We start from the raw sequence: 27,751 nt of genomic DNA on the forward strand, positions 1-27,751 counted from the left end.
TAGGATCACTTGTCATTTCCATGGTATAAAGGCAATGGGAACTGGTGGGAAATTAATGAGAGAACCTAAGTGGGTACTAAAAGCCATACTAAGTCTTCTGATGATTCCTACTCACTGAAAAACACACCCTTGTCTGCTTGCTTTTTAACAAGTATCTCTAAGGTAGTATCAACAATAAGTCCAACATATTTTTTCCTTTGAGAAAAGATAGTACACAAATAGTTACATTACAAAATAACATTTAAATTTCATTATGTGGTATATGTCAGATCATGGTAGAAGGTGGTAACTTTTTTAGTTTGTCCCCTTTTTAAAAGTAAATCCTGGGGGAGCCTGGGTGACTTAGTCGGTTAAGTCTCCAACTCTTGATTTCAGCTCAGGTCACGATCTCAGGGTCATGAGATCAAGCCCTACATATGGCTCCATGCTTAGTGTGGAGTCTGCCGGAGATTCTCTCTCTCCCTCTGCCCCTCCCCGCCCCACATTCTCTCTCTCTCAAAATAAATAAATAAAATCTTAAAAAGATAAACAGAAAATCCTGAGGAATGGGAGTAATTTTAGAGAAAATTCAACAAGGAGGTAGCATGGGGGTACCTTTTCTAGAACATCCTTCCTCACCCTTGCCTCATCCATTTAAAGCCAAGTTCCACCTAAGCCATGAAGCCTTCTCCTACCCAATCCAACATGCTGATCTTTGATCAATTCCTACTATACAGTTTAGCACTTAACTTTATAAGGTCTTATGTTATTTCCTGATTTTTACACATACTACCTATGTCCACAATGTAATTGTGCAAGGTGTGAAATCAGGTTGAAAGGGTATATTGCCACAGCCCCCACCATCCCAACACAGACACAGGCCGCACTGGGCACACGCTGAGTACAAAAACGATGGCCAAGAGACACCTATCCAATATATCAAGTGGCCCAACTACTGATCGAAGTCAACAAAATCTGGTGACCTCCTGTAGGAGGTGAACAAAAATATCTTGTAGAAGGTATTCTGTTTACCTTTTCTGTAGGAGGTAAACAAGACGGACAAAAATGTCTCCCTTGGAGAGTTTACATTCCATTGGAGACAGACAAGGAATAATGACTGGAAGGTTTAAGGGCTATGGGGAAAATATACATAACAAGGTAAAGGAGGAATGACAAATGTGTGGTATGCATTTTGGGGGGAGATGGAGATCAGGGGTTGGTGGTTTGTTAAAATTCCCAGAGTGTCTAGTCATGCATTTGTGAATGTATACATCATTATGGGAAAAATTCAAAATAAAACAAAGTACAGATTCCATGTAAAAATAACAGCTTACACTTAAGAAGCTTTAATAGGAGCCTGAATTTAGTCAAGTGTCCCGATTTCAGTCAATTCTAAACAAAAAGTTAGCAGAGCTCCCAACACAATCTCTACTTCTCAATCAACCTCTCCCCACTCCACCCCCTCACCTCCCTCTTCCTCTCCCTCACACACCAGCCCTCCAAAACAAATTTATAAATTATCTATAAATACAATTGGGTACACTCCTACTCTTTCCCACAGAGGTTGTCATCACTGCTCTAATGAATCATGCTTAAAACAGTATCAAATAATCCCAAATTTTTTAAAAAACCTATGCATTCAAAAGAAAAGACTATGAAAAGTAATCTCCCTTCTGGGGCCCCGAGTTCTGCCTAGTAAAATTTATAAGTTCTACTGCATTACAAATAGAACAGATTTTTATCAATATTTTTATCAAATATCCAACCATAATTAATCCCCTCCCCTGTGCCCATATCACTTTCTTCATAACCTATTTTCATACTTATTATATTGTCCTATATCTTGTGGTTAAAATGTCCATCTATTCAGACAGAATATGACCTTACTCATCTCTTCTTCCAGACTAAGTCCTTAATACATGGAGAACACTAAACAAACATTTATAGATGACCTATGGGAAAATGTATTCCAAGCTGCAAAAAACTCAAAACAGTAACCATTCATAAAAGAAAGGCTACCAATAGTGTTGACGTTAGTTTTTTAAAAAACTCTATTACTACTTCTTACTTTTTTTTTTTTTTTTTAAGATTTTATTTATTTGTGAGAGAGAGAATGAGAGACAGAGAGCATGAGAGGGAGGAGGGTCAGAGGGCAAAGCAGACTCCCTGCTGAGCAGGGAGCCCGATGTGGGACTCGATCCCGGGACTCCAGGATCATGACCTGAGCCGAAGGCAGTCGCTTAACCAACTGAGCCACCCAGGCGCCCACTACTTCTTACTTCTTAAAAGTTGTATTACTTGTGTATTAAACCAACCAATTTTGGGGACACCTGGCTGGCTCAGCTGGAAGAGCATGTGACTTTTGATCTCTGGGTTGTGAGTTCGAGCCCCACATTGGGTGTAGAGATTACTTAAATAAAGAAGAATTTTTTGAGATGCCTGCTATGCCAAAGAAGTGAAGTGATGTGGCTATATAAGCTTAAATATCAGATACCAAAAGGGTAGAAAATAAATGCAAAGGAATTCATTAACTTATTTGGGGGTGCCTACTATGTATGCCAAGCACCATGCCAGACACTGCTACATAAGAAAACTACTACTACCCAGGGGCTAATATGTGGAGGATACATACACTAGAATGTGAGCTCCATGAGTGGGGGGGACTGAACCACATATGTATCTCCTCCAGTCCTTACACACTGCCTGGTACATGCAGTTAACTATTCATTGACCGAATCAAGCAAACGGAGACACAGCTCCTCCAAACCCCATTCTTCCATCCATTCCTACCCCCATCTTTATTGGTGTTCACTCCTATCCTTTATTTCCTTCCTTCCAGTGAAATCTGGAAGTGCTTTGTTTATTCTCATGGGTTACTCTATCTTTACTTCCAGGGTATGTATGCTCAAAAAGTCAACAAATACAAAACCAGGAGGTAGAGGAGGCTCTTCAGATCCTTTTTATTACCTTCTTGTCATCAAAGTCAAACTACTTTTAAGTCTACCCCAGACATCTCTACATCTTCACCTTTTACTCATCTCTCAATCACTACAGTATGGCTTCTGCCTCCCACTACTCTAATCAATCAGCATTATTGCTCACTAAATATTTGTGAGTGAATACTTAAAGGAAATCTGAAATGGGCTTTACTGGTTATTTAACAGTTCACCATTTTAACTGTCTACCACAATATCACTCAAAGTTGCCCCAAACAATATTGTAACATCAATGCTAGGAAAAACAAGCATTTTCTAAGGAAAAAAAAAGTGTTATTTTCTATTATAGCTAGACTGAAGTTAAACCTTTGCCTTCCTTCTCAATTTGGCCATCAGGAATACTAGACATAAACTTCTACTCAATTGTAAAAACTATATACATGCCCTAATTGTAACCATACAGGCATTCTGTGTGTGTATGGGTGTGTGTGTGTGCATCTGCACATGCTTGCCCTTGACTTTTGTGTTCAGTGAGACAAATATATTCTCTGTACCAGACTTTCATTTACTACATTTTCTTCTCATTACCTTTCTCTGCCTCCCTCTCTCTCTCTTTTTTTCCCTCAAAGTGAGCCATGTCAAATCTTTTGCTGATGAGATGTAAGCATGAATGACAGGACAGATGGATGGATGGAGGGAAGGTGGGAGGGAGGGGCAGAGGGACGGACAGGAAGATCTCTTTCAAAATGTAGCTGGTACTTTTTCAACTGGTACATTATCACTGGGATACTAATTGAAGATGGGAGCAACCTTCATAAGGATTACAAAGCACTGATTTTCTGGTTTGCACAACAGGATTTATAGATTCCCGTGACAGAAAATTTCACTCCTATTTTCACAAAGCTGCTAGAGTATCTGTCTGCTTTTAGGAGGCACAACAGTACTATATTACAAACTAAACTGTTGCTGTACTTTTACAAAAGACTAACCTTAGAGGTATTAATATACATGAAAAGGACAACACTGCAGAGCAGTCAAGGCAAAATCGCAAAACACCTACCAGACTCTGATAGGGGCAGAATAATTCACATACTACCTGAGAGAAGTGAATAACTAAGCCATCTAGATACTTACACAGTACAAACCAATCTTATTACCAAAAACTAAAAATAAAAGCTAATTCCTTTGTTTAGACTCAAGATTAGGGTAAAGTTTGTACTTCATACATATTGCTTGCATAATACAAGTGTTTTCAATTCTGTGTATTAAATAAAAGTAAGGAAGGTCTGTCAATACATAGTAAGTACTACTCTAAAGTGATAAAGGGAAATTCCTCCATTGGGCCAACAAAAATCACATGGGTCCTTTGTTAGATTATGTGGGTACCATAAAAAAAATGTATTTGGTTTTTATGTGGGCAAGGATTAAGTTTTTACAAAATGACCACTAAATGCACAAATACACAGCAGGATGATCTTAGAAAAACTGCTCAAAGGGTGCAGAAGGGTGAGGATCAAGACAGTTAAGAAAAAAAATTTGAAACACTTCCCAGATGATGAAAAATCCCATTATGAGAATCCATTACAAACTAGAAGTGGTAAAGCTGGAGACAGACCAGTAGCAATCAATCACCACTTGCAACTGCTATTCTATAAGCAAAACGCTTCCAACTGTCCCTTCAGCAGTGAAACTAGTAATTGTCCCAACTACCGAAGTTGGTATATGTGTCCCTTTTCTACCTGGCTTCTGTGAAGAACCTAATAGTAATATATACCACCTCAATGGTGGTTTCTTTACAACCCAAGCCTAATGCTTAGCCTAGATTTAGATCAGGTAATAGAAATCCATGTTCTTAAGAAAGTTCAAGTACAATCTAAAACCAAGCTACTTAAATCTTTCCTGCCTAAAAAATCTAAGAGGATTCTTAAATTATGAGTCTACTGGAATAGAATACTAAAATAAAGCATAACTTCTTCACAGCCAAACTACTGTCCCCTAGAGTCCCAGTAAGTTCCTAGAGTTTTCTTCCTGACCATATAGTTAAGTATGTCCAATGAGATAATTAGATGATATAAAGATGCCCTTAATGCAAAATGAAGGAGTCGTGTTTTCCTTTACAGAAAGGACTAAATTATTGATAACACAATAAAACTCAGATCAAATGTCCTCCCTCTCAGAGAAGCCTTTGCTTGTCACCATCTCTAAAGCGGCCTCTCCATAAAAGGTTTCTCCTAATTCCAGCACCCTGCGTACTACAGCTCCCAGTGTATGTCCTCTATGGCACTATCCTGTACTTCATCTTGTTTACTTATTTACCATCTACGTATCTACCTCTGACGTGGGGCAGCCTTGACCACTACCACCCGGTTTACTGTCGATTTTCTGGTACTAGAGCGAAGGGTCTGACACACAGTAAGTGCTCAATGTAGCTGAATAACCGAACAAACGGAGGGTCTGCCCGGGCACCAGACATTCCCCACACACACCATGCTCTCTCCCATGACTCTACCACTGTATCAAATGGGCTTCCAGGGGAAAAGATATATTTACTAAAGTCCCTTCCACCCTTTTTGTTCTTGTTCTTAATGGAATTTTTTTTTATGTATAAACAGAACTCTTTGTAAAAAGACTATGGTTTATTCCACAAACTTAACTTTCAAAAAAAAAGATCTCCAAGTACCAAGTTTTCTTCTTTCACTATTAAATTGGCCATGTGTATTTCCCAAGAATAAAAATATATTAGAAATGTTACTTTAATCCAGAAATCTTCGAAATTAAATCAAATCATATTGGCATAAACAAAGTGAGAAGCGGAGGCAAGACACTGAGAAATCTGATATCTTTGATTTTAATCTATATCCAAAATTAAAGGTCACTGCTCTAACTCATTAAATGCATGATATCAACTCAGCAATGTAAAACAAGACCTAGTATTAAGTAGGAGTAAAGATAAGATGAAAACATTCAAAAGAAATAAGTTCATTCTCTATTTAAATAACTGAGTAAATTGAAGAAAAAGAAACCTTAATGTTATTGTGATACCTGAAAATACAGCACCTTGCTAAGAGTATGTAAATCCCCCCCCAAATTATCTTCTATACATGCCTAAACTACTCTTGTAATGAGACTCTTATTCAACCCAACAAGAAACTTATCTTTGATGCCTATATTGCTTGCTACTTGAAACAAAAGCAACTATATTAATAGTTTGATGACGATTCTGAAATCATAATGAATATAATGTGGGGAGAAAAATTCTGGCCTCCACTGAGGCCTCCACACCAAATGTGGGTGTGTTTGGAATGGTAGAGCACAGACTCGTGAAAAAGACCTCATCCTTAGCTTGCACACAGTCTTGTCAACAAAGAGACCATGCTTCAACAAGTGCCATGCCCAGCTTCAAATCTGGCTAATCTAGTTCTGCAATGAACACAGTATCTAAGCAATAAAATGTACCATTTTTGATCACTTAAGGTTTATTTTTCACCCATTTATTTATTTACATCTTGTCTGTGGCAAAAAGATCCTAAAATGACAAAAAGATCCCAATGATTCCACCTCCTGGTGCCCACGCCTTTGTGTAATCCCCTCTTCTTCAGTGGAAGCAGGACTTTCTTCCAATCAACACAATATGGGAAAGGTAGCGGGATATCACTCCCATGGTTGTGTTACATTATAGGACACTCCATCTTACCACAGCAGACTGGAGCTACAGCCTCCCTGTGCAGGCTTAATGATGTAAGCAGCCATGCTGGAGAAGCCCATATGGCAAAGAACTGTGGGTGGCCTCTAGGAACCAGGGGCGGGCCCCAGCCAACAGCCAGCAAAAAGTGGGGGCCCCAAGTCACACAGCTGCCAAAGAAACTCTGCTAACAACTTTAATGAGCTCAGAAAGTGATTCTTCATTCAAGTCCCCAGATGAGAATGTAAACTGTCCAATACCTTGATTGCAGCCCAAACAGAAGACTCAGCTAAGCTGTGCCCAGACTCCTGAGCCTCAGAAAATACGACATAATAAATGTGTGTTGTTTTAAGCTGCTGAATTTGCGGAAAATTATTATACAGCAATAGAAAACTGCTCTCTAGTTTGATGTTATTTTTACTTCTTCAATGTACTTGAACACAATATACAACGCCCCCAATAAATACTTATTGAGAATGAACTGTGAGAGTCTGATCATTCCAGTCCACTTACACTTCACCTGTATGATAAAGCAGGTGCGTACACACACATGTTAGAGGAGCTGGAAACTGCTCTGGAATCAGAGCCATCAGCAATGCCTTACTCTAAAAAGAGACAAGAGGCTACAGAACCCAAAAGTGAGAAAATATCAAAGGAATGCATATCTCATGTGATCCTCACAGGTTAGCAAAAGGAAGACACAATTCAGAGGCAACCATTAAAGATATTTATTTCCAACACAAGACCATTTGTTTTATTTCTCAGTTGCTGTTACCTAGAGATTACTTTATAAATAAAAGATTAAAAATCAAAAACCTTCTGCTGAAATGAATATCTGGTTTACCTGCTAAAAATATAAAACTAGGAGAATATGAAAATACATGTTAAGTGCATTTTACATGACCTCAAAAGGTAGCTTTGATTTATGTAACAGATGCCTCGGAGATACAATGAGGAAGACAGCAAGGACAAACAAAAACAAAGATCCTTGAAGGTTCTAAAATACTGCTCCTGGGTAATATTACTCATCTGAGTGGAAACGACCCTGAGTAACAAAGGTAGTAAAAAACTTAAAATATTGAACCAGATTTGATATACTGAAAGAATGCTGCTAGCAAAAAATAATTTGTTGGAAAAGAAAGTAAGTGGAGGAAACCGAAGGCGGCTAAAAAAGGGGCGGGGCAGTGCGCACTGGAGACAGCAGGTGTCTAATAGCAATCAGTTCTACAGAAGAAAGTCAAATCTGTTGGCCTTTGTTTTTTCCTTTTTCCTATGTTGGATTTCTAAAAATGACAGGTGCAGACATTCATTTTATAGACTGCCTCTGCTGGTATTACTTAGGAGCTGTATCCATCTCCAAGTCTGAGTGATTGAGTGATTGAGATAATTAAATTGCAAGTCCGGAAAGATAAATTCGTGAGATGACTACTCAGTGTTAGCACTCACGGCATTCAAACCTTCACTGTGCTACCACAGGCTGGGGGTTCACTAAAGCACACATATAAAAATACAAGAGCATACGTGGCCCTTGCCATGCAATGTAAGCAACTAACTCTAGGAAACTTGTAATTATCTTTTAAAAGAATTTCATAAAGTTTCAGAAAACAATAAACAGAAAGCAACATATTCTAAGCATGACCGACCAGACTTGAGAGAATGACCTATCCCTGACAGGAAATAATATGCTGCTGTCTCCTAAGAAATCACAGGCTCTTTTTTTTTCTGATACATAAACAAAAGAGGACTAATAAAAATGTAGAAGACTGCTTTAAAGAAGGCGGGGCAACTGGTATCTTTCAAGTTGTAAGTATTACTGAATTTTGTGCATTTTAAATTACATCAATATACCATTACTGTTGCAATTTTACCCACACACTTTTTGAGTTTTCTAAACAGAGCAGGGATGGGTTCCACTTGATCAGCCACAACAGGCCTCACGGTATTCAATACACACTGTTTCTGTTTTTCTTTTTCTTTCTTTTTTTCTTTTGGACTACAAATAAACCTACTAAAACAGTGTCAGGTTGAAAATTTCTACATTTTTCTTTTTCAAGCCTCCCATAGCTCCCTTTTCATAGCCACCTCTAAATAATAAAATTGTCAAGATTACCATTGTTGTTAATGATGACAAGAAAATGCTACTAATTAATAGCATACATAGTAGTGAATGGCAAAAGCTCAGGAGTAAAAAGGACCTAGATCTGAATTCTACATTTGATATTTATTAGTTGTGTTCTTATTTAGCAGCATCTAGCACATAAAAAACACTCAAATTTTTCAAGAGAAAGAGTGTTTCGGGTTGGGTGCATTCTAAAGGGGTGTGAAGAGCCTGGAGAATGTATTCATGCAAGAGAAAATGGGAGTTGATTTAGTAATAACATAGGAATCAAACGCAGAAACTAATGCCCCTTCACATTTGTACCACGCAGGCTTAGGAATACTTCCATTCATGCTTTCACTCCATTTCACAACAGGGTACACGAGATACTGAGGCTGGAAGAGGTTGAGGGGCTTGCCTGTGGTGAGGAAACCGAACACAGGATATTCAGGATCCACAGGTCTCCTCACATCTAGTCCAGCAGATGCTGTTTTCTACACACACCGAGCTCGTGCCAATCTCAGAAGAGTTTAACATTTCACAAGTTCAGACACTTTGAAAACATGTTCCTAAACAAAAAAAAGCACACTTATCTCAAGCTTTAAGAAGAGGGAAAAGACAAGCCAACAGAACCGAAATCCAGTGCTGATTCTGTAGCGGTTACAAAATAGTCAATGTGTCCTTTCCATTCAGAGGTTAGGCAGGTAAGGAGAGGGGGAGATCATTTTTTTTAATTTTAATATTGTTAGAAAACTGATCTGATTAAGTATTTTCTTTTTTTTTTTTTTTTAAGATTTTATTTATTTATTTGACAGAGAGAGAGAGAGAGAGCACAAGCAGGGGGAGCGGCAGGCAGAGGGAGAGGGAGAAGCAGGCTCCCCACCAAGTAAGGAGACCGATGTGGGGCTTGATCCCAAGACCCTGGCATCATGACCTGAGCCAAAGGCAGAAGCTTAACGACTGAGCCACCCAGGTGCCCCTGGTTAAGTATTTTCTTAACAAAACTGAAACAATCACACTCTCACATTCAAAGTACCCATTATGACATCCCAACATACATAACCTAACAACATCAGGGTCTTTACCGAAGACAAAATGCACTATCACCATCTTCCAGAGTCTGAAAAAGAGAGAACTGACCTCTCAGCATGGTCTGCAGTTCTGCCAACTCAAAGGATTAATTCTTTATGGTCACAGCACATAGTATTTGACAAAAAGACATCAACTGACAACCAATATCCATTTTCACCTCTACATACTAAAGAGGCACGGATGCAAAAAGAATGGGGAGAAGCTGCTTTATCACCTGGACGACAAATCAATTTATAGAGCAAACGCTCAAAGGTTAAGTATAATAATATATAGTGAAAATTAATATCACCTAAAAAAAACAGGGTAACATACAAACTATAAATACTACAAAAGCAACATTATTATTCAAATAAATGGTTTAATCCACTTTTACCCAATAAAGTTAGGCAAAAACATCATCTCATGCAATTTTCCATGTAACTGTCAATGAATCAACAAGAATTTTATTTCTTATCAGTCTGAAACTAGAGCTTGCAAAAATTCATACCAACTCACTAGAAGTATTTAGCTCCATCTAGGTAGGCAAAGCAGCCACAAGGAGCAAGAAAATGCTGATGTGAATACACAGACAACTGGAGAACAGGGCAATAAATATTAAGGTACTAGTTTAAGAAAGAAAGCAAAGGCAAAAGTCAGACAGAAAAGGGAATAGATGATGTGGACTATGGTCATGCTGGGAAAAGTGAAGCTGAACTACGTTTAGGAAGTCACTATAAGCCTGAGGAACTGTCCCTGCCTATATTCTACTCATACTTATTGAGCATCACCCCTGTATCAGGCAAGGTACCAAGTCCTGGGGTAGGAGAAGAAATAAGACAGAGACTGTCCTCTAGATGCTCAGCCTAAATGGAAAGGTTGAATATACAAACAAATAATTACAAGGTGGCTAACATTCCAGGAGTGGAATCTGTACGAAGGCAATAGAAGGGGACAAACTGGGACTAGACCTTTTTGAGAGGGGTCTCCAAAAAAAATTAATTTCTAATGCCCTAAAGCATACATGGAAGGTAATGAGTTACCTTCACTCTTATACATCTAGGATGATGATATTCATATACCATCCCTGGAAAAATTCAGAAATATTCACTCAAACTCATTGTCTGGCAGACAGAGGCTCCAATCAAAGAGATTTCACCAGATACACAGAAACAAGCATAGAGCAAGGAGAGGATAAGCCATGTTTGGGGAATTCCCAGTCATCTGGGTGAAGGTGGAGGCAGGGATGAAGGTGAGTGGGAACAGAACTAGACTCTGGCAAGAGACGGGGCAGGATTTAGTTTTGCATCACACTGCAAAGCATTTAGCATGGCATGCTAACATAATCTATATGTTAACATAATTCCATATATATTGATATACGGAATTAATATACAGAAAAGGGTAGGGGCATACTATGGAAGTGTAGTGATCAGATTTGTCCCAAAGCACTTGGTCCTGGTTCACAGAGGCCAAGAACCAACACTTTCTAGGACACTATCATACTTACCACATAGCAAGAGGGGAAAAAAAGTTCTATCCAAATTGGAACATGAACTTTTTTACATTGAAAAATGTTTTATTACATAACAAGTAAACTTTGTCATACACACTCCTATCAATGATTTAAAGAACTCCAAAAAATAACATTTTTCAGATCATGTGAATTATCATGAGTCCAAAAAGATATTGACGTTATTTTTAACAGCTCTTCAATTTCACACACACACACAAACAATGCAAAGAAAAACCAATTCCTAAGATAGTAGATACAGTTATTGGATCAGCATGCTTATTAATTAGAAATAAACTGGGTCTTAGATGGGCATTTACTTAAATAAAGAACAGTACGAAAACCCCAGCACTACTGATACTTAGAGGCAACAGTAAATGAGAAACAAGTACAGAGGAGATGAAATTTCTCCTCTACCCTCTTAGGGTCTCCGGCCAGGCCTAACAAACTGACGTAAGACACATTAACAGGAGAAGGGCATACAAATTTTTTTCGTAATTTTGTATGTATTTGGAAGCCCTCACAAGAAAAACGAAGACCCAAAGAAGCCGTTAGGGCCAAGAGCTTACACATTAGGCTGGACAAAGAGCAGTAAATTATGAAGATGTGACAAGATGAAGGGGTTGGACTGGGGCAAAAAACTGGAAAAGTGGCTAGGAAGGTAGGGTTAGTTTAATAAAGTTTTTTTTTTTTTAAGATTTTATTTATTTATTTGAGAGAGAGAGCAGTAGCATATGCACGAGGAGGGGGGAGGGACAGAGGGAGAGGGAGAAGCAGACTCCCTGCTGAGCAGGGAGCCCAATGATGGTGATGCAGGGCTCCATCCCAGGACCCTGGGATCATGACCTGAGCCGAAGGCAGACGCTTAACCTACTGAATCACCCAGGGGCCGCAAGTTAGTTTAATAAGGTTTGTTTGCACAGATTTTTCTCTGCCTCTATTCCCCATCTCTGGTGGTAAGAATGTCTTCCTGGTATCAGAAGGGCACCTCTCACATGAGTTTTCCCTCTTGCCTGCAGGAAGAGAAAGGAAGGTCAGAGTGGCCTTCTTGCATGTGCTGCTATTTATCTGCCTTTAACTCAAAATAACCCTCATATCTGCATGGCATTTTCTGCAGTGGCATATTCTAGCCCACACAAGCAAAGCTGAAACTTCAAACACCCCAGAATCTGTTTTCTCCCCACTCTACCCATGAACATATAGTAATTCTTCTAACGTGTTTAACATTCCAACATCCCCAATCCTCTTGCCATAAAAAACCTGCTCTTAAAAAGAGAGAAGATATTCAGCCTAAAAAAGGAAGGAAATTCATACACATGCTACAACATGGATGAATCTTGAAGACATCAGGCTAAGTGAAATAAGCCAGTCTCAAAAAAATACCTTATGACTACTGTACTTACATGAGGTATCTAGAGTAGTGAAATTCATAGAGACAAAGTACAATGTCCGTGAGCAAGAGTGGTTGCCTAGGGCTGGAGGGAGAAGAGAACAGGGTTTCAGTTTTGCAAGGTGAAAAAGTTCTGGAGATTGGCTGCAAAATAATGTGAATATTCTTAACAGTACTAAGCCACACACTTAAAAACAGTTAAGATGGGAAATTTTATGTTATGTGAGTTTTAAAATGTTATTAAAAAATAAATGAAAAGAAAAAAAAGATGTCTAATAAACTCATTGAGACTGAAACGGTGAGTAACGAGGATGAATCCATGCCTCAGGAAGGAGAAACTAAAAGAGCCTTTACTGGAAACTAAGAGTTTAGAGTCTTTTATTCTGTAAGCAAAATTGGGGGCCAAAACAGTGATTTAATTAAAATGTTTTTCAGCAAGATTAATAAGACATCAATACATTAAAATCTGTTAGAATGGGGGCGCCTGGGTGGCTCAGTCGTTAAGCGTCTGCCTTGGGCTCAGGTCATGATCTCAGGGTCCTGGGATCGAGCCCCGCATCAGGCTCCCTGCTCCGCGGGAAGCCTGCTTCTCCCTCTCCCCCCTGCTTGTGTTCCCTCTCTCGCTGTCTCTCTCTCTCTCAAATAAATAAAATCTTAAAAAAAAAAAAATCTGTTAGAATGGAGCAAGAGATGGAAGTAGGGAGTCAAAACAGCTTAGAAAGATTGAAAGAAATAAGACAATTCAAGGGATCAGTTCAAAGATGGTTGTTAAGATTTCTAAGCATGGTAAGAGGAAGGATGCAGCCTAAATGTGCTCCCTTGGGATCTTTATTTAGGAGTGGCTGAGCAAGCAGATAAAGGGGCAGTCAACTGCACAAGCTGTAGAATGAGGCCCTTTCTATTGCTCTTCAGCCACCAGATCATTTATCAGGAATCAAAGAACTGCTTTATTTATTTATACTTCTCCTCATCTTATAAAGATCTGAAAAGGTCAGCAAATAACCCACTCTTCTGTTATTTGCTATTGGCCAAACACAATGGGAATATTTCTACTTCCCAGAATTTGAGCTGCTATGAAATGACACAGCTCTCCTTACAAATTACACAAGAGGTACACTTCTGAAAGATTTTATCAATAAAACTGTGGTAACTCCAGCCATACGTTAAATTACTAGGTAAGCCTTTATTTACTAGATAGAGCTCTATCTCGTAGAATGGATCTTTTGTAATACAATTCATTTATCTATTTGTTATATCCTCCTGCAGAATTCTTCCCATTTATCTCCACTACTGCATAGCAGAAAGGCTTAGAGGGAGGTTAAAAGAAAGTCCTAAATCAGATAAAGGTACTAGAAGAGCCCTTCCTCCTTTTACATACCAAAGGAAAGTAAAACTAGAATCATCTAAAGCATATGAACAAGAATGTGACTCATAATACAATTTAATTATTTCTATATTATAGAGACAAACAACTTTTTTATTAAAAAGGCTAAATTTGCCGTCCCAGATGAGCATTCTCCCCATACATTTTTAACTTACTACTGAATTCTACATGAGACAGTGAACAGAAGAATAAATCAACTTATGCCAACTTCCAAGACAGGGTTATCCACTTACTGCTGAGTCCAGTTTGACTCAAGACTGTGGAAAAGACAAAAATGAGTAACAGTCCTTGTCCCAAAAAAGCATACTGTCCACTGGAAGGTGAAGGGGTAAAACACAAGTACTCACTCAACCAGAACACAAGGGATACATACTATAAAGGTCATGAGGAACAAGGATAGCTCTGTCATCACAAAACAAGACACATAAAAACAATGCTTTTATTGAAAATTAACTGGCTCTTTGAAAGTTCAGTAAAACTGATAAGCCCTTTTTCCTGAAAATCAGGAAAAGAAAGTAAACACAATTCACAGTATCAGAAATGAGAGGGAGAACATCACTATGAATCACACAGACATTAAAAGGCTAATAAGAGAATATTACCAGCAACTTCATGTCAACAAATTCAGTTGATTTAAATGGAATGGGGAAATTTCTTGAAAGGTAAAAACTACTGAAGGTCAGGGCACCTGTGTGGCTCAAGAGGTTAAGTGGCTGACTTGATTTCGGCTCAGGTGGTGATCTTGGGGTTGTGAGATTAAGCCCCATGTCAGGCTCTGCACTTGGCGAGGAGTCTGCTTGAGTTTCCCTCTCCCATTGCCTCTGCCCTTCCCCCTGCTCACTCTCTCTCTCTAAAATAAATAAATAAAATCTTTAAAAAAAATAAAAACTACTGAAGGTCACTTAAGAAAAAAACAGATAAATGACATAGTCCTATATTTAGTAGAGGAAAATAATTTGTAGTTTAAAAACCTTACCAAAAAAGCAAACTACAGAACAATCAGTCTCATAAAACCAGAAGTATAAATTCTTAACAGAGTATTTGCAAACTGAACCAAGCATAAAAAAGAATCATGGTCAAGAGATCTATTAGGGGAATGCAAAAACAACACGATCCCATCTATATTTTAGGATGATAACTCCAAAAACATTATTAGGAATGAAGTAAAACAGAGAGACTGAAAAAGGTATGTGTGGGTAGAAGGAGGGGGAGGGAAGACCTATTAAGGTAGTATTTCAGGAGACAAAAGCAAAAGAGACCCCAAGGCCAAGGTGTAGATCTCCATCACCATGTGGCACAACGTCTGTGAGCAAGAGTGAAGAGAAAACGTGCTTGCCAGAGACACTTATACCAGTGAAATGTCTGGCAACTAACATACCCAAGTAAACCTGAATCCTCTGGAAGACAGTAATGCCATTAAGTGACACCAACTTTAGTAAAGATGATAATAAATTCTGTTTTGGCACATGTTGGTGAAGGCAGAATGCATCTGAAAATTACAAAGGACAGGAGCCACAACACAGGGCACATTTTATATAACCCATGAAGGAGAGATTCAATTCTGACTAATCAAGAACCGGCTACAATCCTGAGACAAGGCAACATAGATCATTACTTTGTATTTATCTAAAAAGATGAATGCCTAAAAAATGTACTTTAATAGTCCTGCTTCCTTGCTACCCAAAACATTCTCTTTGTAGTTACTGGGTTAGTAAAACTGCCTATCTGGAGATTTGTCCCTAAGAACAATTTTTATTGCTTTTTAAAGTGATAACAGTGGTCATACATGAATTCAAGACATAGTGTTTTGCGGGTTTTTTTTTACTTTAAATCATCAGTATCAGGGCAAACAACACTGGTTGTATCGCTCCTTATTCCCTGCTCAAAGAACTGCTTTCTCCAGCTATCAAATGGCCAAGGGGTTGGGTTAAAATCTTCACAGTGAATTTTACTTGGTAAAACTGTTCTCAGTCCTAGCAAGCTGCAAGTCAAAATCATCTGGGAACTTGTTTTTTGTTTTTTTTTTTTTTTTTAAAGATTTTATTTATTTGAGAGAGAGAGAGAGAGAGCACAAGCTAGTACAGGAGCAGGAAGGGGAGGAGCAGAGGAAGAGGGAGAAGCAGACTCCCCGCTGAGCAGGGAGCCTGACATGGGGCTCGATCCCAAGATCCTGGGATCATGACCTGAGCTGAAGGCAGCTGCTTAACCAACCCAGCCACCCAGGCGCCCCTCATCTGGGAACTTTTTTAAAAGACCAAAGACAATGCTCAGACTCCCTCCCTCCCCCAACCACCAGAAGCAATTCTCATTTAATTGGTCTGGAGTTAGAGTGTCTTTTAATCATTCATTAGCAGACAAGTCTGAGGACAAAAGTCAACTTAACAAAAAGTAGCTTGGGATAGAGGGTACATACCTCAATATCACAAAAGCCATCTATGAAAAACCCACAGTGAATATCATTCTCAATGTGGAAAAACTGAGAGCTTTCCCCCTAAGGTCAGGAACACGGCAGGGATGTCCACTATCACCACTGCTATTCAACATAGTATTAGAAGTCCTAGCCACAGCAATCGGACAACAAAAAGAAATAAAAGACATCCGAGTCGGCAAAGAAGTCAAACTCTCACTCTTTGCAGATGATATGATACTTTATGTGGAAAACCCAAAAGACTCCACCCCAAAACTGCTAGAACTCATACAGGAATTCAGGAAAGTGGCAGGATATAAAATCAATGCACAGAAATCACTGGCATTCTATACACCACCACCAAGACAGAAGAAAGAGAAATTAAGGAGTCGATCCCATTTACAATTGCACCCAAAACCATAAGATACCTAGGAATAAATCTAACCAAAGAGGCAAAGAATCTGTACTCAGAAAACTATAAAATACTCATGAAAGAAATCGAGGAAGACACAAAGAAATGGAAAAACGTTCCATGCTCATGGATCGGAAGAACAAATATTGTGAAGATGTCAATGCTACCTAGAGCAATCTACACATTTAATGCAATCCCCATCAAAATACCATCCACTTTTTTCAAAGAAATGGAACAAATAATCCTAAATTTGTATGGAACCAGAAAAGACCCTGAATAACCAGAGGAATGTTGAAAAAGAAAAGCAAAGCTGGTGGCATCACAATTCCAGACTTCCAGCTCTATTACAAAGCTGTCATCATCAAGACAGCATGGTATTGGCACAAAAACAGACACATAGATTAATGGAACAGAATAGAGAGCCCAAAAATGGACCCTCAACTCTATGGTCAATTAATCGTCGACTAAGCAGGACAGAATGTCCAATGGAAAAAAGACAGTCTCTTCAACAAATGGTGTTGGGAAAATTGGACAGCCACATGCAGAAGAATGAAACTGGACCGTTTCCTTACACCACACACAAAAATAGACTCCAAATGGTTGAAAGACCTCAATGTGAGACACGAGTCCATCCAAATCCTAAAGGAGAACACAGGCAGCAACCTCTTCGACCTCAACCACAGCAACTTCTTCCTAGAAACATCGCCAAAGGCAAGAGAAGCAAGGGCAAAAATGAACTACTGGGACTTCATCAAGATAAAAAGCTTTTGCACAGCAAAAGAAACGTCAACCAAACCGAAAGACAACCAACAGAATGGGAGAAGATATTTGCAAATGACATATCAGATAAAGAGCTAGTATCCAAAATCTATAAAGAACTTATGAAACTCAACACCTAAAGAACAAATGATCCAATCAAGAAATGGGCAGAAGACATGAACAGACATTTTTCCAAAGAAGACGTCCAAATGGCCAACAGACACATGAAAAAGTGCTCAACATCGCTCGGCATCAGGGAAATACAAATCAAAACCTCAATGAGATACCACCTCACACCAGTCAGAATGGCTAAAATGAACAAGTCAGGAAACGACAGATGTTGGCGGGGATGCAGAGAAAGGGGAACCCTCCTACACTATTGGTGAGAATGCAAGCTGGTGCAGCCACTCTGGAAAACAGTATGGAGGGTCCTCAGAAAGTTGAAAACAGAGCTACCATATGATCCAGCAACTGCACTACTGGGTATTTACCCCAAAGATACAAATGTAGGGATCCAAAGGGGTACATGCACCCCAATGTTTATAGCAGCAATGTCCACAATAGCCAAACTATGGAAAGAGCCAAGATGTCCACTGACAGATGAATGGACAAAGATGTGTTATATATATACAATGGAATATTATGCAGCCATCAAAAGGAATGAAATCTTGCCACTTGCAACAACATGGGTAGAACTGGAGGGTATTACGCTGAGCGAAATAAGTCAATCAGAGAAAGACATGTATCATATGAACTCACTGATACGAGGAATTCTTAATCTCAGGAAACAAACTGAGGGTTGCTGGAGTGGTGGGGGGGTGGGAGGGATGGGGTGGCTGGGTGATAGACATTGGGGAGGGTATGTGCTATGTGACTGCTGTCAATTGTGTAAGACTGTTGAATCACAGACCTGTACCTCTGAAACAAATAATACATTATATGTTAGAAAAAAAAAGAAGAAGATAGCAGGAGGGGAAGAATGAAGTGGGGGAATCAGAGGGGTAGACGAACCATGAGAGAGGATGGACTCTGAAAAACAAACTGAGGGTTCTAGAGGGGAGGGGGTGGAGGGATGGGGTGGCTGGGTGATAGACACTGGGGAGGGTATGTGCTCTGGTAAGCGCTGTGAATTGTGCAAGACTGTTGAATCTCAGATCTGTACCTCTGAAACAAATAATGCAATATATGTTAAGGAAAAAAAAAGAAGAAGAAGAAGGTAGCAGGAGGGGAAGAATGAAGCGGGGGAAATCGGAGGGGTAGACGAACCATGAGAGACGATGGGCTCTGAGAAACAAACTGAGGGTTCTAGAGGGGAAGAGGGTGGGAGGATGGGTTAGCTTGGTGATGGGTATTAAAGAGGGCACGTACTGAATGGAGCACTGGGTGTTATACGCAAACAATGAATCATGGAACACTACATCAAAAACTAATGATGTAATGTATGGTGATTAACATAATAAAAAAAAAAAGTAAGGTTGTCAGAACAGCAAGATGGACAGAACACTGATCCTGAAAATGCTGTTGAACTGACACTACAACTGTCTTTCACCAGGTTTCTCATTATATAATTAACACAATTTTCTCTTCCTTTAAGCCACCTCTGGTTGTATTTTCTGTTACTTGCAGTAAACAGTATCCTACATGTATACGTGGCAACAAAATTTTCAGGATAAAAGTTTAGGATTATAAACAGGAAGCAGAACTGAAGTCATTCTGCGGGCAAAGGACAAGGCAATTTTACAGGAGCCAGCAAAGAATGTCATTTTACTGTACATGAAAAGGTCTTTTCCGGCAGCTTATATCTAATTTAGAATATTTGAAAAGATAGGTATGTGTCTGTTCAACTGCCTCTCCAAATGACTGGAGGTTCTTCTTTGAAACTGAATGATGCATATAAGACAGTACCATCTTGTACATATATCTTTTACAAGTGTTGTAAGACCTATCTCCCAGATAGACCTATTAGTCTGAAATAAATAAGAACATTCTCAAAAAATGAAATAATATATAGATGGCATTTCCTTCTTTGTTCTACTTAATTCAAACTACCTAAATATACAAAAAGCAATGCCACCAATCTTATGCAGCTCGTAGCTACTCTTCAACTGGGCTCTGATTTAAGGTCCAACAAGAGGAGGAAGCACCTGATTTAAAGGAATTTGCATTTTTCTTCTCCAAGAAAAGACAAAACAATAGATGACACCAGTGCTGTGAGACATCTAGGCAGCCCCAGAGGTCCTAGAATGGGAGGCCAAGACAGCTTCTGTGGAGCCAAAGCCAAGGTGTGGATCTCCATCACCAAACTGAGCCACCTGGTCCAGGATATGAAAACTGAGTCCCTAGAGGAAATCCATCTCTTCTCCCTACCCACCAAGGAATCTGACATCACTGACTTTTTCCTGGGGATATTCCTCAATGATGAGGTTTTGAAGATTATGCCCATGCAAAAGCAGACCCATACTCACCAGCGGACTAGATTCAAGGCATTTGTCACCATGGAGGACTACAACTGACTTGTCAGTCTGGGTGTTACGCACTCCAAGGAGGTAGCCACCACCATATGCAGGGCCATCATCCTGGACAAGCTCTCCATTGTCTCTGTGTGGCAAGGCTACTAGAGGAACAAGATAAGCAAGCCCTCCACTGTTCTTTGCAAGGTGACAAGCCACTAAGGCTCTGTGCTGGTGGGTCTCATCCTCACCTCCAGGGACACTGGCATTTTCTAGGCTCCTGTGCCCAACAAGCTGCTGATCATGGCAGGTACTGACAAGAGCTACTCCTTGGCCAGAGGCTGCACTGTCACCATGGACAACTTCGCCAAGGTCACCTCTGATGCTATCTTTAAGATCTAGAGACATCTCACTACCAAACCCTGCAGAAAGACTATATTCACCAAGTCTCCCAATCAGGAATTCAGGGATCATCTCATAAAGATCCATACCAGAGTTTCCAGGCAGAAGACTAAGGCTGCAGTGTGGTCATCACAAAATTCACTTTACTTTCTTAGTATAAAAACTAAGACTATTAAAAAAATAAAGGATTCTGCCCTAAAATTCACTTCTAAGTCAATTATTTAAATCTTTCTTCCTTTTGTTCTCCAAGAAGTATGGACAACTTGTCGCTTCCAGTGCTCATCTCTCCCCCATACCCTGGATTTGATCATTCCTATTCTTCCTGAACCAGCTGCCTCACAGTCTGTTAATTAGGTTCAGGAGCTCCTTTCCTTATGCCTTTAAATATGCTCACATTTCCCAGTTCACCTGCCAGTTCTTACAACCAATAAATTGTACCATATATTCCTTTCCAACCAGCCACCGCCATGACACCCACCCCCTGCTCCCTTCACAGTCAACCTTCTTGAACTGTGGTCCCCTCATCTCTTCATTTATCAACCCACTTTACCATGCCCTCCACCTCTACTACTGGATTAAAATTGCTCTGGGGAAGGTCACCAATTATTGCCTCACTGCTAAAATTAAAGACCCCTATTAAGTCTCTGTATTTCTTTCTTGCTTATTTTTAAGCTTCCATTAAAGCCAAAGTGTATGTTAGACACTATATGTACAAAGTTGATTAAAACAGTCCCTATCTTAAAAAGCTCACAGTCTTATGCAAGAAAAAGTCACAGAGACCATTTCAATATGGCAGTAAATAAGTTCAATGACAGTGGCCTATACATGATAGAAGGCAATCATAGGGAACTGGAGCTAGGAAATGGTTTCTAAGAAGCAATGAATAATCTCAGTTTTAAAGGTTTAACAGAAATTCTTAATGTCATACAGTGAAAAAGATATTTCAGACAGAGCATATGTGTGTAAAGAAAAGAGAAATGACCTAAACTCAGGCCAGAACCATGAGCAGGAAGGAGAGGACGGACCCAAGCGAAATCAATTAACCTGTCATACAGAATTTGATACCAATGACTAATCTTCCCTTTCTTCATACTTTCTGCCCTATCCCTCTCTTTTGTTGGATTCATCTTCTATTTCAAAGAGTCTGCCCCCTTCTTCCTCACACTCTAACTGCTTTCTGAAGATCTGATCCAAGCCTACTAATAGGTAGCAGACACTGCAAACCAGGTCATGGTAAAAAGTTTTCATTTGTAACCTTAATGACAGTACTGACAAGCAAAAGAATATTCAGTTCTCTCCATAGGATTAGTCAAATTAATTGCTTTCATAAAAGTAATGTACAAACTAACATAAAAAAATAGCAGTTATAAGGATAATATGGTGCAAGAATAGTGACCTAAGGTACACTATGACAGATTAATAAAATGCATTGAAGAGAAGTAAGCAGAAAGTGATCCTGGGGAAATTGCAGAATCTAAAGTGATTTAGAAATAGTCTAACTGGAATTTAATTGCAGATGAGAAAAATTGCTCATATAAATTTTAACCAGATCTAGAAGATGTTCAAAAAGAACTGCAGAAAAGGGACGCCTGGGTGGGTCAGTTGGTTAGTATCTGCCTTCGGCTCAGGTCATCATCCCAGGGTCCTGGGATTGACTCCCACCCACATCAGGCTCCTTGCTCAGCGGGCAGCCTGTTTCTCCCTCTGCCTGCCACTCCTCCTGCTTATTCTCTTTCTCTCTCTCTGACAAATAAATAAATAAAATCTTAAAAAAAAAAAAAAGAACTAAAGAATGAATTAATGGAAGAATTCTAGACTTGTGCTTACTCTGAAGGATGTTAAGTGGGTCTTCTACCTCCAAATTCAAATGTGAGAATGTCCTGCAGAATTGCCTCTAAGAATCACAATTCCTGAGCAGAAACCTAAGAAAACAGATGGTTTTTAAGGTAACCACAGCCCGTATCCATACCATATAATTGACACATCAGAGTCATTACCTGAGCTTCCTAGAAATTAATTGGAGGAGCTGATGTGTTATATTTGTACCCTAAGGCTGCAACTCTTTAAACAAATGAACTCCATGTTCTGCATTAGGTGAACTTGCCAGTGGCTTTCTAAAGGAGAAAATGCACCTTTGTAGAGGTCAAAGAGAAATATGTGAGAATAATCTCTTCTGATGGCTGTGCTCTTTAATTCCCAATGGCCAATGGAAAGAGAAGTCCTTACAATGTTACAGAAGCAGTTTTTAAAAAACTTTTTTTAAAGAGATATAGAACGAGAGCAATTTGGTTGTCCCATACATATCGTCTTGCTAATTTCATTTCTACCAGAAAAAAAAGTAAGTCTGCTAACTGTCCATCCAAAAGAGAAAAGAAACAAGGGAAGGGAGAGGATTCTTGGGTGTGCAATATGAGCTACACTCTCAGAACCTCCGATAACTGGAGCTCAGGCTCTCTGCTTCCCTTTCAAGGGAAAGCCATTTCAACTATAAATTGACAGAATCATTTTGGAAAGCAAGACAAATACCCTTTTTTACCCTCTGAGGGTAAGAAGAGAGAAAAGAAGGGGTCAACAGAAAACCTCTTCATACAGCTTAATATTATGAATACCATTTGGTATGTATTACAATGTTATAAAACTTGTGAAGTTTTTTTCATTCAATCCAATTCCCCTAAATGAGCTTGTTTGTAAGTGGATCAGCTGTCACCACATTGTAAACTGCATTTAAAATTATTTTCCTTCCTCTTGAGAATTTCATTTAATAGGCTTATGTAAATTAAGTACCTTTATTTACTGCCCCATCCAAATAGAAAGAGATCAAATTGTCAATAAGAGAAACATTTTGCAACAATATAACCCAGGCATTCACATTAATAAAATACTTGAGTAGAATACTAAAAATATGTTATTTCAATGCATTGTAACGAAACAGCATCCCTTGGGACACAGACAAGGCAAGTATATTTATGCAGGATGTGGTAAACTAGGAAAATTACAAATCCAATTAGCACTTGATAAAGAACTCCAATACAAGCTTTTTAGAAATTGTGACTATTCAAATGGCAGCTATACTGGAAACAAACCAGATAATACAGTTTCCTGGCCTAAACAAACACACTAGTCCTAAATGAAAGCAGGAGGAAGGACAGAAAAAAATTGTCCAGAATCCACTCTTTTGAAGTGACTACCTCAAAAGGATTTCCTTCTGATGCACAAACTCAGGAGAACAGGACAATTAATTCTATCTTTGGGAACCTGATTTCAGCACCAAATATCAGGGTAGTATTGTAAAGTCTGTTCCTTAACTTTTGCTACCCTATCCTATGCTCTGCTACTTGTAATCACCCTTCTTTGTGTCATTAGTTACAAAGAAGGTCCATTAAAAGAAAGCAATCAACCGTAAATTGGTATTTTACTTTTGGAAAGCAAGATGGCAAAACACATCTACAGATATGGCCATAATCTTCCTCTCACCTATGTGAACTGTCCACTCTTTTCCCAGGGCTGTCTATTAACCATATAATTTAATCTTTGAACAACCATGAAAGATAGATTTTCCTACCTTTTCACATAAGATGAAAATGAGGCTCAAACAGGTCAACTTGCAATTTGGGTCTAGCCCAGGACTGCAAAATCCATCAATGTAATACTCCACACTAACCAAATATGAGACAAAAACTATGTACCATCTTAATAGATGTTATAAAAAGCACTTGACTAAATTATGCCCATTCATAATTTTAAAAAGAAAAGCACTCAAAACTAGGAATAGAGAACTTTCTCATTTTGATGAAAGACAACTATGATATAGGTAATCAGACATTTGGTTAACTTTCTAAGTTTTATCTCCTTTATCAGGTAGCTGCTACCTGATAAAGGTAGGACGTCCACAACCTTTATGCTTATACTAAGAATGACCCTGGTTGGTAGACTGCATCTGGACTGGGAGAACTAATAATCTGATAGGAAGTATAAATTCAAACTTCTTCATAATGGACATGTCCCTTGCAGGGACCATGGAGGAGATACCTATGGGGTTATTACAAGAGACAGTAGCACTGGAGGAGCATGAAGCTTCTAAGCTAGTATGGCTCCCCCACCCACTCACTGGGGATTTTATCTCCTTGCACCTGAACTCCCATGGGGGGAGGAGGTGGAGCAAGATTAACCCAAAGAATGCAGCAATGGCTTCCAAAGAAGAGGGACACCTGAGGTTGCTCTGAAGCCAAGTGTGGCAATTAGTCTTTCTTCCCCCATCCAAATGTTTAGGTGAACCTAAGACAAACCTTGAGTGGGCCAAATGGAATAAAAAATTTAAATTCTGTATCATACTTAATGGTTAAATATTAAATGCATTTCTCCAGAGATCAGGGGAAAAGCAAGAATGTCCACTCTCCCTACTTCTTTTTAAAATTACATGGGAGGTCCTAGCCACTGCAATAGGCAAGAAAAGTGAATAAACACATACAGACCGAAAAGGAAAAATTAAAACTATCTTTATATTTAGAAGACAGGATTGTTTATGCAGAGAATTCTAAAGAATAAAAAAAACAAAAAACTAATAGAATAAATCTACCAATGTTTCAGGATACAAAATCAAAATACAAACATCAATTCTGAGTTGGTTGCATTAGCAACAATCAAAAATCATTTTTTTTCAAATACTAGTTACATGTTATCAAAAATCTTAAAATATTTCAGAAGAAATTTTTGAGGGGTGAAGCACAGAGGATTTTCAGGGGAGTGAAAATACTCTGTATGATACTATAATGATGTATAAGTGTCATTATACATTTGTCCAAACCCAAAGAATATACAACACCAAAAGTACACCTTAACGTAAAGTACGGACTTTGGGCATTTATGATGTCAGTGTAGGCATCATTTTTAACAAAGGTACCACTTTGAGGGAGTCTTCGCATGTGAGGACATAAGAAGTATATTGAAAGTCTCTGTACCTTCCCCTCAATTTTGCTGTGAACCTCAAATTATTCTTAAAAAATAAAATCTTAAAAACACATCATATCGTGGCACCTGGGTGACTCAGTTGGTTAAGTGTCCGACTTTTGACCTCAGCTCAGGTCTTGATCTCAGGGTTGGGAGTTCAAGCCTCATGCTGGGCTCCACGTTGCGTATGGAGCCGACTTAAAAACAACAACAACAAACACATCATAAAATACTGAAAAAGAAACAAAACTCTAAGATCTGTAACAGAAAATTTTAAAACAGTACTGTCAGAAAGAAACAAATACATATTCCATGTTTGAAAACTGGAAGATTCAGTATTGTCAATATTGACTTAATCTGTCAATTCTCAAATTGATCAATGCCATCACCATTAAAATCCCAAAAGGTTTCTTGTAGAAACCAACAAGAATATTCTAAAATTTACTTAGAAATTCAGAAGACTTAGAATAGGCAAAATATTAAAGAAGAATAAAGTTGAAGGGCTGACACTGCCTGTTTCCATGACTTCCTCTAAAATTACCAAAGTAATTAAGGAAAGGTGATGTTGGCAATAAGGACAGATAGAGATCAAAAAGAGAAGAACAGAAAGTCCAAAAACAGACCCACAAAATAGAGCAACTAAGTTTAGGCAGCAGACAAAGTAAATTCCTGGGGAAAGAAGAAGAAATGGTCTGTAAGAAGTGAAAATCCAGATGGAAGTAAATACATCTTGATCCCTACACCTCATACCATATATTTAAAAAATCCTTTCCAATAGAATATAAAACCAAACAGTACAAAGCTTCTAGACAATAACTAAAGAGAGTATATTAGTGATATCTTGGTATAACAAAAGTCTTCATAGGCACAAAAAGCACTAGATTAGCAAGAAAAGAAAGAGATGTGAACCAGACCCCAAAGCTTATAATTTCTGGACTTCAAAAGTTACCATTAAAAGAAAATGAAAGGAGGGGCGCCTGGGTGGCTCAGTCAGTGAAGCATCTGCCTTCAGCTCAGGTCATGATCCCAGGGTCCTGGAACTGAGCCCCGCATCGGGTTCCCTGCTCAGTGGGGAGCCTGCTTCTCCCTCTCCCTCTGCTGCTCCCCCTGCTTGTATGCACTCTCTCTCTGTCAAATAAATAAATAAAATCTTAAAAAAAAAAAAAAAGAAAGAAAGAAAGAAAGAAAATGAAAGGAAAGCTACAGACCAATAGAAAATATATGCAAGAGATATGTCTGGAAAAGGATTAATGAGACTGTGTAAACTATCCAGTTTTTCTATTGGGCAAAAGACTTGAACAGAAACTTTTGCAGAAAGTATAGAACACTTAAGTCATTTCCATGTCTTGGCTGTTGTAAATAATATTACAATGAATGTGGGGGTACAGATAATCTCTTCGAAGTAGTGATTTTGTTTTCTTCAGATAATATACCCAGAAGTACGATTGCCACATCATATGGTAATTCTAATTTTTTTTTTTTTTGAGGATCCTCCACATTGTTTTCCACAATGGATGTTACCAATTTACGTTCCCACCAACAGTGCACAAAGGCTCCCTTTTATCCATATCCTTGTCAGCATTTATCTTTGTCTTTTTGAGAACAATCATTCTAATAGGTGTAAGGGGATATCTCAGGGGGGTTTTATTTGCATTTCTCTTATGATTAGTGATACTGAGCACCTTTTCATGCACCCGTTGGCTATTTATACCTTCTTTGTAGAAAATGTCTATTCAAGTCCTCTGCCATTATTTGAATCAAATTTCTGGGTTTTTGCTATTTAGTTGTACAGGTTCCTTGACTATTTGGGAAATATGGTTTGCAAATATTTTCTCCCATTCCATAAGCTGCCTTGGCATTTTGTTGTTGGTTTTGTTGAGAGGGATGGAGGATTGGTTTTTTGCTGTGCAAAAGCTTTTAAGTTTGATGTAATCCCACCTGTGTACTTTTGCTTTTTTTTTTTTTGCCTGTGTTGTCATATCCGAGAAAAACCATTGCCAAAACCCATGTCAGGGCTTTTTCCCTATATTTTCTTCTAGGAGTTTCATGGTTTTGGATCTTAAATTTGTATCTTTAATCCAGCCTCACTTAATTTTTTTGAGCTGTATAAATTAGGGTCCAGTTTCCTTCTTCTCCACATGGACATCCAGTTTTTGCACCACCATTTATTGACGGGGTTGGCTCCCTTGTCAAATATTAGTTAGCCGTAATGCCTGGGTTCTTGGTTCTGTTTCACTGGTCCATGTATCTTTTGTTTTTGTTTTTTTAAAGATTTATTTATTTAAGTAATCTCTGCACCCAATGTGGGGCTTGAACTCACAACC

At 38.8% G+C, this 27,751-nt stretch overlaps 2 protein-coding genes and 1 pseudogene across 4 annotated transcripts in view; 1 reads left to right on the forward strand and 2 right to left on the reverse strand.

The window, feature by feature from the left end:
• Positions 1 to 27,751, reverse strand: part of DDX10 (DEAD-box helicase 10) — a 329,122-nt gene that overhangs the window by 192,795 nt on the left and 108,576 nt on the right. The gene's annotated exons all lie outside the window — the stretch shown is intronic.
• LOC135362431 (annexin A2-like) overlaps positions 1 to 27,751 on the reverse strand; it is a 102,171-nt gene that overhangs the window by 13,411 nt on the left and 61,009 nt on the right. The gene's annotated exons all lie outside the window — the stretch shown is intronic.
• On the forward strand, positions 892 to 20,705 carry LOC123841492 (small ribosomal subunit protein uS5-like; annotated as a pseudogene).

The sequence above is a fragment of the Mirounga angustirostris genome, unplaced genomic scaffold, assembly GCF_029215605.1.
Source record: "Mirounga angustirostris isolate CCGP_5_RB_7025 unplaced genomic scaffold, mMirAng1.0.hap1 SCAF_13, whole genome shotgun sequence".
Classification (NCBI taxonomy): Eukaryota; Metazoa; Chordata; class Mammalia; order Carnivora; family Phocidae; genus Mirounga; species Mirounga angustirostris.